Source organism: Meles meles, chromosome 12, assembly GCF_922984935.1.
Source record: "Meles meles chromosome 12, mMelMel3.1 paternal haplotype, whole genome shotgun sequence".
Lineage (NCBI taxonomy): Eukaryota > Metazoa > Chordata > Mammalia > Carnivora > Mustelidae > Meles > Meles meles.
The window spans coordinates 38,164,424-38,177,460 of record NC_060077.1 but is presented as its reverse complement, the minus strand read 5'-3'; the positions used below and the strand labels follow the sequence as shown (position 1 = coordinate 38,177,460).

Below are 13,037 nucleotides of genomic sequence, written 5' to 3'. Positions count from 1 at the left end.
AAAGGGCAAGGGGTTCGTGGAGGGGCTGTCTGACCCAACCCCTCCTTGTGTTTGTGGGCTGTAGAGATGAGTGTGTCTAGAACTTTTTTTTTTTTTTTTTTCCAGTTGAGAGCTATGAATTTGGGAGACAAAGTTCATTTGAAGGAGAAGTTTGGGGTAGTCATACATAAATAAATGTAACAAACTACTCTTGAAGGGATATGGAGCAGATGACAGACCTGCAAGAATGTTGGACTCAATCACTATGAATCAGTTCGTCTTCCATAAATAATTGATTGATTTTCTGGCTTCTAAGGAAACAACAAAAAAAATCCACATTGCTTTTCCATTTTTTTTTCTTTTTTTAAGTTTTTATTTAAATTCCAGTCGGTTAACACATAGTACAGTATTAGTTCCAGGTGCACAGTACAGTGCTTCAACATTTCCATACATCACCTGGTGCTTACCACAAGTGCCCTCCTTAATCCCCATCCCATTTCATCCATCCCCTCCACCTACCTCTCCTCTAGTGACCATCAGTTTGTTCCTTCTAGTGAAGAGTCTGTTTCTTGGTTTGCTTCTTTCTTTTTCCCCTCTGCTCATTTGTTTTGTGCTTTCATATGAGCGAAATCATATGGCATTTGTCTTTATCTGACCAACTTATTTTGCTTCACGTAATAGTCTCTAGCGTTATCCATGTGGTTGCAAATGGTAAGATTTCATTCTTTTTTTGACTGAATAGTACTCCATTGTGTATGTGGATCTTTTTTTTTTTTTTTTTTTAAGGTTTTCCTTTAAGTTCTAGTTAGTTAACATATAACCACTGGGGAAAACAGTATGGAGTTTTCTCAAAAAGTTAAAAATAAAACTACCCTACAATCCAGCAATTTCACTACTGGGTAGTGAAAATTTCCATTGGTTCTCTCTGTCAAATAAATAAGTCTTGGAAGAAAAAAAAGGAACTGGTTCATTTTTGCCATGGTAATCCCTCCACCTTCCCTGCTATTATCATCCCAGGTAAGATGCTAACAACCTGCTATCCTTCCAGAACTTTCTGTCTCTACCTTCTCATTCTCCAGGCATCCCCAGAGGATAGGCAGGAAGGGAAACTTGGGTTTTTAAATACAGACTTATCAATCTTAAATTGACCTTAAATTGAGGAAAGCTTTTTTTTTCTTTTTCCAAACAAGTTGTTGATGAAGACTAAGAAGAATCATAGTACAGTGATGAATTTAGCATAGTTGCATGTGGCCTTTTGAGGAACTGTTTGCCCAGACTCATAAACAACCTCAAAGAGAAGACTATGCAGTCACAAAAAATTGTAAATACCAGAATAGGAGGCTATGAACAGGTAAAAGTGTTTTAAATAACGTTTATCTGCTTAATCTTAGCTAGAGAGAATGGTTCCTATAGGTAGAATTAAAATTATATATGAGTGGCTTTTTTCCAACGTCAGTCACTTTACTTCTGTAACCAAGAGTGAATGGTCTGGGTATTCCTTTGTTCTGGGTAGAATAATAGATCCTAAACTCCTGGAGCTTTTTGTGGGTATCACAGATTAATAAAGGCCAGAAGAGGTCAAAACCCACTCCAAACCAATTTTTGACAGTTCTGTAAAACTCTATGGAAATCAGTCTGACTCCTTCTGTTTTACGTAGTTTGAAATAAATACCAAGGAAGTCTTGTACTGCAGACTCATTTTAATTTCATACAACAGTTTTCTTGTAAAATTAATCTATAGGATTAATTGCCATTTGTTCATTCCCGTGTGTCAAAACAGTTGAAGATTCTCATTTTGATGTAGAGTGACAGCATTCCTTCTACAGGGATGAACTTTACACTTTTGGAAATGTCACCAAGGAGCTCAGGCCAAAACAGACAATGCTAGGGATTACTGGAAGCCATGTTGATAGTGTGACTTCTTTAAAGCAATACAATAAAACAGAGATGCAAGTCAAAGCACAGACTTTGGAAGGGCTTTTTGTAAAACATTGGTAAATCCTGGAGAAAAGGAACCGTTCCCTGAATTGACTTATGAAAACGAAGTGACTAGCTGGATGTTTGTCATTTATTATTCTATTTTAGTATCCTTTTATCAAATGTGTCGGTAATAAATCTAGGCATCCTTTAGGAGAAAGCATTCTTATTAGATCCGAAAGAATTAGTCAACACACCTGATTGTTACAGAACACAATAGAGCAGAAACAGAAGCAACATATGAACAGCAGGATTTTGACCCTATAGGTCTATGAATGTCTGTGAGTTTTTATTTTGACTAAGAAAAAATAGTCATAAAAGAGACTGATTTTCAACTAAGTTTGAAAGGAACCACATTGGGAAGCCTACTCTTTGCCTCCTTACTACTGCATGTATATGGATCAGTGAGAACAGAGAGATTAATTTTGGAGGGAGAATTGTATTTGGGGTACAGCAGATAGATTCCCCTTACTGGCACAGAAAGCAGGAACAATTATGTCATCTATTTGATAGTTGTGACTAACTAATGGAAACTTTTCTTTCTTTATTTTATTTTTATTTTTGGCTCATATGATAAGGGGGAATCAATTAGACATCTTTGGATTGATTCAGATGAACAATCACATATCAAAGATATTCTGGCAATGGCATGAGGAACAGATAAGATTAGGGAGGAGTAACCAAAATGGGTACCTTCAAGAAAATGCAATATTAGTATGTTACACGTACATATGAATATTGAAGTCTGGTCAAGGAGTCAATGGTGTTAGTTGGATGAAAAGAATATCCATATACCTCTGTCAACATGCATACCCCACAGCATATTTATTTCAGCAGACCTGGTTTTTCATAAGTTTTGAAATTCTTCATCACAAAATGTCTTCTCTAAGAATTTTTACTATATGTGTGTGTATATATTATATATCTCAGGTAGAAAACATATCTCTTTGATCACATAACTTGAACACATTGAACACCACACAAACATACACACATATGCGTACACAAACACTGATTGAAACAAGGCCACGGCATACAGTTGTTCAATTCAGCAATATGTAAGCACACAGTGCCTACTCATCGCATAAGCCTCCTAGATGTGTGTACTTTTCATGGACACTTTCCAGCAGAGGACAAAAAGTGTGTTGAGGAAGAGGCACTCTTTCTAATTTACACAAAGTTACCATATGGGCTAGGCATGGCCTTGGACAGTTACCTTCCCAGGGGTTCTTCCCTACAGTGGATGTCCTGAGTTTTGTTTTGAACCTCTCTGTAAGTATCCAAGAATGAAAGAGTGAAGTCCAGAAGCTTGGACAAGGGCAATGAATGCAAAAACTTGTGCCATAAGTATCGACGTGAAGTGAGGACGGGAGAGACACAGTGTGCAGGCCCCAAAGGTCTGGTTTCAGGGATGGGGACATTGCAGCTATGAAGCCTATGATACTTTGGGGGAAGAGGGCTTTGTAATGCTTTTCAAGTCTTGCTTCCCTCAAATCTGGTTAGTAGAAACCATTGTCTTTTACCTTTTACCACAGATCGACTATTCTCCAGAAAGAAAATTTCAGGGAGCCGACAGTGTTTCTAGAATATTCATGCCTTCCCTACAATAATCTTTTTTAAAGTTATGACAAAAGATTATATGCGACCTACATAAGTTGTGTAGCATAAGAAGGGTGGGCTCCTCAGCTTAAAAGCAGACCATGCCTAGAAACTTTGTGTCTAATCTAACTGCATGCTGCTTCCCATTTTGTCCCTCTGCCACCAAGTCAGAGGGAACTGGTGTCCTGAGTTTTTGTATAAAGTTTCCTTTGCCCTTGTCTTATTTGATTGTGCTATCACATTTGTATGTATGTATTCTTATACAATTCCCTTTTGCTGGTTTTTCAGTTTTGGGTTTTGTTTTGTTTTTAAGATTTACTTATCTATTTGAGAGAGAGAGAGTGAGAGAGAAGGTTAGGGGACAGGCAGAGACGGAAAGGAAAAGAGAGTCTCCAGCAGACTCCGAGCTGAGCACGGAGCCCAAGGCAGGGCTCGGTCTCACAACCCTGAGACCATGACCTGAGTCAAAATCAAGAGTTGGATGCCTCACTGACTGAGCCACCCAGGCGCTCTTTGTTCTTCAATTTTATAAAATTGTATCCCCATAGTCTTCTGTGACTTGAGTTTTTCACTCAATTCTGCATTTCTAAGATTCATTTTTTGCATTATTCGTTTTTATTACAGTATCATTTTCCATTGTATGAGTATTTATCTGTTGTCTGGTCAGTAGATGTTTGGGCTGTTTCCACACTTTTCTTTTACATTTTTTTGTCAGCAAAGCTGCTAAAAACATTTCTGTAGGTATTTCCTGGTGCCCACAGGGAACAAAGTCTTTACGGATGTGTCTTTCAAAGGCTTTTGCTGCAGAATGCCTGTGTTTTACATTTTACATTGTATCACAGTTACACAGACTCCTATAAATTTGCAAAAGAGTGGGTATGTATACCTACAGCAAAAATTGCACCATACAGTCCTCACCTTTGGACCAGAAATGTGTTCTATTGTTTGTCTTCCTCTTCTCTTCCTTTAGAACAAATGCTCGTCTGAGTTTAAGACCTAGGGACCCAACCTTCACTCTAAAAAATAATCCTCTAAGTAAGAGTTTCTCAAGCTTTAATGTGTAAAGGCAGATTCCACTTGAGGTGAGAAGCGGTGCTGGAGCATCTGCAGTTCTAACAGGTGGTGGCGCTGTTGCTGGGTGAGAGCCACACTCTGAGAAGCGGGTGTCTAGACCTCTTCCCCAAACTTCTCCCGGGATAAGACGACCCTGGGCTGCTTCTTCAAGATGCAGATTTTGCAGCTTCATTACAAGATCACCAAATCAGCATCTGTGGGGAAAGGCCTAGGAAGCCCGATATTTTAAAAATGTTCCAGATTGTTCTTAGAGAAGTTTAGAAGTTCCATTCTAGGATGCAAACCTAGAAAGAATTGCTAGGTTATAGAGTATGTGAATGTCTACCTTACAAGATGATGCTAAGTGTTCATCCATGGTAGCTATACCAGCTCACGCCCTCATTAGTGGGGTGTGTGTATGACACCGCCCTTGACCTACATCTTGCCGATTGTTAATATGACCAGACTTCCATTTCTGCTATCTGGTTGGTATAAAATGGAGCCCTGCTACAACCTTATTTGGCATTTCTCAGGTTAATATGAAGCTTGAGCATATTTTTATGTTTATGGTCTGTTTTTTTCCTCCTCTGTGAAACTCATGTTTTTAGTTTTCACTTGTTTCTCTTTTTAGCTGCCACCTTTTTCCTGTGATCCCTGGGCATCCTGTGTGTGTCCTGGATATCTCTCCTTTGTTAAATGGTTGCCAAGATCTCCTGCCTGGTGGCATGCCTTTTTTACTTTTCTGTGAAATGCCTATTTATATCTTTTGTCCTAAGTGTATTTCATTGATTTCCTTTTTTTTCCTCCAAGAATAAGCTTATGTCTTAGCTTTTGTAATGGTACAGTTTAATAAACATACGTTCTTGATTTTAACATAAGTAACCAAGCTTTTCATTGACACGTGATGCTTTTTTTTCTCTTTCATTTTTTTTTTTTTTTTAAAGATTTTATTTATTTATTTGACGGAGAGAGAGATCACAAGTAGGCAGAGGCAGGCAGAGAGAGAGAGGAGGAAGCAGGCTCCCTGTGGAGCAGAGAGCCTGATGCGGGGCTCGATCCCAGGACCCTGAGATCATGACCTGAGCCAAAGGCAGCGGCTTAATCCACTGAGCCACCCAGGCGCCCCTCTCTTTCATTTTTTTTTTCCCAATGTGGATACGCAAGTTCCCCAGGACTAATTGTCTTTATTCCAGCAGTCAGAATAAGAATTTCCAGCTCTATCATATATTAGAATTCTAGGCAACTCCATGCCTGTTCTTTCAACAATATCACTGTTTCGTCCCGGTAGCTTGTAAATAACTCTTGATATCTGATTGGACACGTTTCTCTACTCCATTCTTGGTCAGGGGTGTTATGGCTATATTTGGGGGCGTTGGCTCTGTATTTGTTTTAGAATCAACTCATCAAGTTTCTCAAAACTCTAATTAGATTTTGATTGAACGTGCACTGATTCCTGTGATTACGTTAGGGAGGACAGGTACCTTTACAATACTGAGTCTTCCTATTCATGACCAGGATATAGATCTGCAGTTACTTTGATTCTCATCAATGATTTTCAGTACATTTTTAAATTTTATTATTGTTCATTTGTAAGATTTGTTCCTGAGTCACGTGTATATCTTGGTCTTGTTCTAAGTCTTACCTTTTTTTAAAATTGGTATTCGAATTTGTTATTGATGTATTTATTTTTTTTTTAAGATTTTATTTATTTATTTGACAGAGATCACAAGTAGGCAGAGAGGCAGGCAGAGAGAGAGAGGAGGAGGAAGCAGGCTCCCCGCTGAGCAGAGAGCTCCATGCAGGGCTAGATCCCAGGACCCTGAGATCATGACCTGAGCTGAAGGCAGAGACTTTAACACACTGAACTACCCAGGAGCCCCAGTTTGTTACTGATGTATTTCTATACAAAGGATTTTAACAGTAATTTATATTTAGCCACCTTGCTAAACACTTGCTGCTTCTTAGAATTTGTAGAGCCTGTGTGGGTGTCAACATGGATGTTGTGTATAATTAGAGTTTTGTTTTTTCCTTTTTAAATTTTAGATCTTTTATTTCCTACCATACAGTCTAGAACCACCAGGAAAGGAGCTTGCATCCTTGTGCTGCCCTGTAATGTGTTCTCATGCAGAACAATGTTTGCTGATTAGGTGTGTGAGATTTCATGTTCTTGATTTGCCAAAAGTGTTTCCTCTTATGAATGGACATTTTAACAAATACACTTTCTGCATTTATTAAAACTATCATATGGTTTTTCTTTAATTTGTTAATGTGATGAATTACATTTATAGACTTTTTATGTTAAACCCATCCTAATTAATCTAACTTGGTCATGCAATCATGCAATATTGTCAATTTTATATATATACATGTATGTGCGTGTATATATATATATATATATATGCATGTGTGTGTGTATATATATATGGATTTGAATATTTTGTTCACAATTGATTCATCGATGCATAAATGAGGTATGTTGCTCACACATGTTATCCTTGTTTGGTTTTATATTAAGCTATCAATTACTTTATGTATTCCAAAGCTGTCTATCTTATTGGGTGCATAAGAATTTATAATTGTTGTATCTTCTTATCTTTTTGATGAACTGAAACTTTTATTACTATGTAATGATTCTCTGTGTCCCTTAATGCAACTATTCTGTTTCATATGGTTAATATTTTCTAATAACCTTTTTTATATTCTTTTACTTTCAAATTTCCATGTACATATGACTTACATTTATTTCTTATAACAACATATAGCAAGACACTGATTTTACACTGAGTGTAATTCTCTGGATCTTTTAATTGACAAGGTTCCATTTACATTTATTGTGATTTGTAATATATTTGGACATGTTTCTACCAACAATTAGAATTACTTATATTAGTATTGACTTGGTTTTTTTCCCCTTTGTATTAGATTTTTTAGAATTACTATTCCTTACTGTTGCAAAATATCACTCTACTGCTATTTTTATAGTGGTTACCATAGAAAATTTGCCGTGCAGACTTTAAAAATTCTATACTTAATATCTTAAATCTCTTTCCATGATGTAAGGGTCTTGTACTATTCTGACTCTGAGCATTGTCTTCCCTACTTATATTATTCTTTATTGTCAGTAGTTAAATTCCATGCTATTTTCTAAAACCTCTCAAATTGGACATTATTACTATTTTATGGATACAGAGTTAGGTATTTTTTTGCTCATCTCATGTCTCTTAGCATGTCAGACCTTCCTTCGAACATCAGTTTTATTTCTTTCTGAAGTTTTTCCCTTAATGTAGATTATTGGTAGTAAACTCACTTGATTTTGATTCTTTGAAATCATCTTTATTTTACCTTTATCTATTGAAAGACTGTTTTGCTAGTATGCAATTATAAGTTGACATGTTTTCTCTCAGCACTTTTGATGTTTTGTTCCCATTTTCTTCTTTCCATGGATAATGTTGAGAAAACTTCTGTCAATCTAATTGCTATGACTTTATAAGTGATATGTCTTTTCTCTCCAGATAGTTGTAAGATTTCTCTTTGATTTGGGTATCTGTATTTAACTACATTATCTAATTGTGGACTTCATTTCATTTACCCTCTTTTTGTATATGTTATATGTTCTTTATATTTTAACTGATGTCTTTTGTTGGCTCTGGAAATTTCTCAGACATTCTATCTTTGGATAGCTTGCCTCTTCTCTATTCTCTCTGTTCTAGTGAATGCCCACTAGAAACAAGTTAGACCTTCAAATTCCCTCTTTCCTATTTTTCTACCACTTTCCAGTTTCCAGTTCTCTGCACTGCATTCTAGTTAATTTCCTCTGATCTATCTTCTAGTTCATCAATTTTCTCTTAAGCTGTGTCTAATCTTGTTGTTTTATCCATCCTTTGAGTTTTTGTGATATTTTAATTTGTTATTTATTAAAGTAATACTTAATTGCTTTTAAAATCTAACTGGCTATTCTTTGTGATGGCATGCTCATTTTGGTGATTACAGTTTTAAGTTTGAAAGTGTGACAAAATTTATATTCTTCACCTGACAATCTTGGGGGTCTAAATCTGTTGTTTCCTATTTCTGCTGATTCTTACTGGTGAATATGTATGTTTCTTGGGGTTTTTTTTTTTTTTTTTTTTTTTGGTGATCTCTGCTAATGAGCTCGCATTTAGCTGGTCTTAATCTCTGAAAATAGGAGATCTAATTTAAGGATGATTTTGTTTAGAGATTTGTGTTTGTGTCTCTTGGGATCCAAGAGATCCCACTATTGACTATCACTATTGACTATGGATGTTTTAGCTACTTCCAAGGATCTGAGATTAACCTAGAGCTAGATGTTTAGCTTCCCTGTGCTGCTCTGGGCCCAAGGGTTAGTCTTTAGATTGCAAAGCTGAGGTCTGCAATCCTATCATTTTATTTTATTTTAAGCAAAGAACATGATGTAAGGTGCCACTGGAGATACATCATGTTCTATGCAATAAAAAATATATATGTACATATACATATTTGTGTGTGTGCATATATGTAAGTATATAATATAAAATGTAATATATATTAAAATATACATAAATATAGAAGGTATATTTATATCTTAAGCTGGATCTAGTTCTGTTGAAGTAGGAGAGTACTTCATAATAAATGATATGCCATTTTGATGTAATCAGAAAACAATGATAATTTTAGGAATGTATTATCCATCAATTTATCAATTTATCTAATTCTCTATTTGGTGAATTTGAATTTTTTTATTTTTAAACATACACATAATGTGATATAGTGAATGGTAATTGGGAGAGATTTCTTACATAGACACTTGTCAAACACTATAGCCAAAGAAAAATAGTTCTGTACATAATAAATTTCTATTTCAAAGATTATGTCAAATAAATTATACAGTTCATGAAATGGTCTTAGATTAGACTTTGCTTATTTACATTTTATTGGAACCAGTACCAATAATTCAAGATCACTCCTCAGAAGCAGGTTTTAGATTTACAGTCTTGAAATAGAATCTCACTGGGGGAAAGGACCATGTGAATGTTGCTTTCCTTTTGGAGACCAATTTGACATTATCTAGTACACTTGAAGACATGCAGACTCTACAGGCCAACAGTCCCACATTTTATGTTCACCCAGGGAAAACTGGCTAAGGAATATATAAACAGCGATGCTCCTTGTACACTGGTTGAAATAGAGAAAAAGTAGACTCAACCTATCTGTCCCTCATTGAAGGAAAGTATAAGTAAACTATGGTTCATTTGCTTAATGGAATTTTGTGCACCCGTTAAAATGATAACTAGATTTATATTTTTCAATTTGACTAACATTGAATGAATTCTCAAGTTGCAAAGAATGGTAGCATTTATGTAAAATTATAAGCATCACAGATATATGTAATAAAAATACAAAAACATGTCTGGGAATGAAATATAATAACTTTGGAATTGCTTGCAGGAAAGTGGAAAGAATTAATAATCAGTGATACTTTATTTCTTTAATAAAAACTGGTCTGAAGCAAAACACAAAATGTTAACATTTGATATTAGTAGGGACACAAGTGATTGCTTTATTTGGTACTTTTCAATGTGTTTCAAAGGTTTTATTACTTAAAATTTCAAAGGCCTTAAAAGAATTTCAAAGACTTTAAATTAACACCAACAAAAAGAACATTTTATGTTTACCAGAATAACATCTTTCAACCATTGTGTGACTCCTAGCCTTATTTTGTGCAGTTAACCAATTCAGGCAGAATAAAATATGACAGATGTCATTGCCATTGAATACTTTGTCAATGCCTACATTTCTTTACTTCAGAAGTTGTCAACATTAAAATATTCACTGCTTCTTTTTTTCTGCTCACCTTTCAACAAATTTTTCTTAAGAACATTAAGCTAAAAAGAAAAAAATTACTTAAAAAATATTATCCAGGGGGTGCCTAGGTGGCAGAGTTGGTTAAGCATCCAACACTTTGGCTCAGGTCGTGATCTTAAGGTCATGAGATCGAACCCAACATTGGTCTCCATGCTCAGTCTGCTTGAGATTCTCTCCCTCTATCCCTCCCACTCATGTTCTCTCTCTCTCTCTCTCTCAAATAAATAAATAAATAAAGCTTTACAAAATTATATTACTCTGAAACATTTGGAGAAATTATCCTAAAAACATGCTCATTAGATGATTAACCAAAGACCTGAGATACATATATATAATATATATTTATATGTATTATATATATATTAAATATATTATAATATATAATATATATAAATATAATATATTATATATAATTATATAATATTTATATATAATAAATATATAATTTATATATTATTCATTATTATATATAATAAAAATATAATTATATATTTATTACATATAAATATTATATATTTATTATATATAATAATATATAATATTATATATTTATATATAATATATTATATATTTATATATTGTATATATATACACACACACACACACATATATATATACACACTTTATTTTAATTTATAAAAACCAAACCAAAACCTAAACAAAGCATTTGTCCCCTCTACTCTTTCAGCTCACCTGACACCGCAAGAGATTTCTCCCCCCCAGGCTATGAGTGGTTTACTCCTATTTGCACTTTGTACAACTTTAGCCTCCTTCCTGGAGGGTCTGTGTTCTCACCTTCGTATGTATCCTAGTTATTTTATTATGTAAGAATCCTTTACATTTTCCCTAAAATGTGAATAGCAGCTCCAGCTTTGCTCTGTGATGAAAATTAAAACAATCAATATAAGTGGATAGTCCATTTTCCAGTAACAGGGGATAGTAGGTAACCTTTATCAGTTAGGCCAAGTTCAGACCCACACTTGGAAGACACAAGGGACATTATGAAGAGTATGTCCGTCCTAAACCAAGAAAGAAAGCAGAATGTTTGATTTCATGTGAGGCTTGACATTGCTATACTCCAAATTTATTCAATAGGCCTGCCTTCTCATCTCTTTAATTAGAACTATTTCTGAAATTTATTTTTTTTATTTAGGAAGAAACTATCCTTTTATATAGGATTGTGTGAAATAGTGAAGAAAACTAGACTGCTTTCAAGTTCATTTCTTGATTTTAATTATGATACAATCCAAAACAATTCATACAATACCTGTGAAAAAATATTTTGGTGGAAGAGATTACTCAAATTCATGTAATTCTTTTTCTTTAATTTTACTTATTTTATTTGACAGACAGAGATCTCAAGTAGGCAGAGAGGCAGGCAGAGAGAGAGGAGGAAGCAGACTCCCTGCTGAGCAGAGAGCCCGATGCGGGGCTCCATCCCAGGACCCTGGGATCATGACCTGAGCCGAAGGCAGAGGATTTAACCCACTGAGCCACCCAGGCACTCCAAATTCATGTAATTCTTATGGCAACTTTTAATTTATTCAATTTACATCCCAGATATATACATGCCTGTAGGGCAGCATAAATTAAATTTTATAAATTAAATTTTTAGCCTCACTGACAAAGGGCACTTTTTAAACTCTGGAAAATATTGTCTAGTCCAAAAATTGTAGCTGTGTCACTTGAAAACAGTGCCACATGCCTGGAATCCTTGCTGCTTAGTATTGAATGATTGGGTAAGCCAACATAATATTAATTAATCAGGTATTGCTCTGATTTAACTGATGAGTAGAGAAAGCTGTTGCGATTTTATTTGTCTCCTTTTGTGTGACTGATGAGGCAGAAATAGGGTAGCTAAAGGTGCCAAACGGGGCCCACCACGCCATTCTGGTTGTGATTCCTTTTATTGTAATAGACCTCTGGATAGTTTGTGAAGAGGGAGGAAAGAGAAACCTGTTAGCAGGAGCATTGGTTGTGATCTGTGTTTTTGATGATCAATGGTAGTCCTAAAATTACACCCAGATATCTCTCACAGGTTCTGAAATTGAGTTTCTGAAAAAGCACCATAGTAGTAATAGAAGTAAAGAGCCAAGTTCCAAAGAAATGAGCTGTGAATTGAACCTGCAATGGAAATTGATCCTACCAGTCAGTTTCTGCCCTTATTCATGGGAAAACAGGGCTGAGTGTAGAAGCAGCCAGGATCACTGATTAAATAGGATGCAGAAGTGCTGGAGGCTAGAATGGGGCTTGATGGTCCCTCAGGTCAGGACTGCGACTGTCAGACTTCTCTGCAGGAAACCTGGCTGCAACTGGCAGAAAGAGAACAGAATGAAAAATGCTGCCACCAGCCCGGGAAGTGGGAAGCGGTAAGAACTCCCTGACTAAGCTGCAGGCGAGACAAGCCATTGCGCTCCTCAGGGAGGCCGTTCTAGTCTCTTATCATGAGCCCATAGGCCCAGACCTGGCCGGCTGGCCTCATGATTCATGCCAGTGGGGCCTGTCATGAGACCCATTCCAGTGTGGGCCGTGGGTATGAGTGTGAAGATAAACGGCCTTGGAAGCAACTC

At 35.8% G+C, this 13,037-nt stretch overlaps 1 protein-coding gene across 14 annotated transcripts in view; it reads left to right on the top strand.

Annotated features, from left to right (window-relative positions):
• The window catches only part of PTPRM (protein tyrosine phosphatase receptor type M), a 793,799-nt gene that overhangs the window by 476,282 nt on the left and 304,480 nt on the right, over positions 1 to 13,037 (top strand). The window lies entirely within an intron of this gene.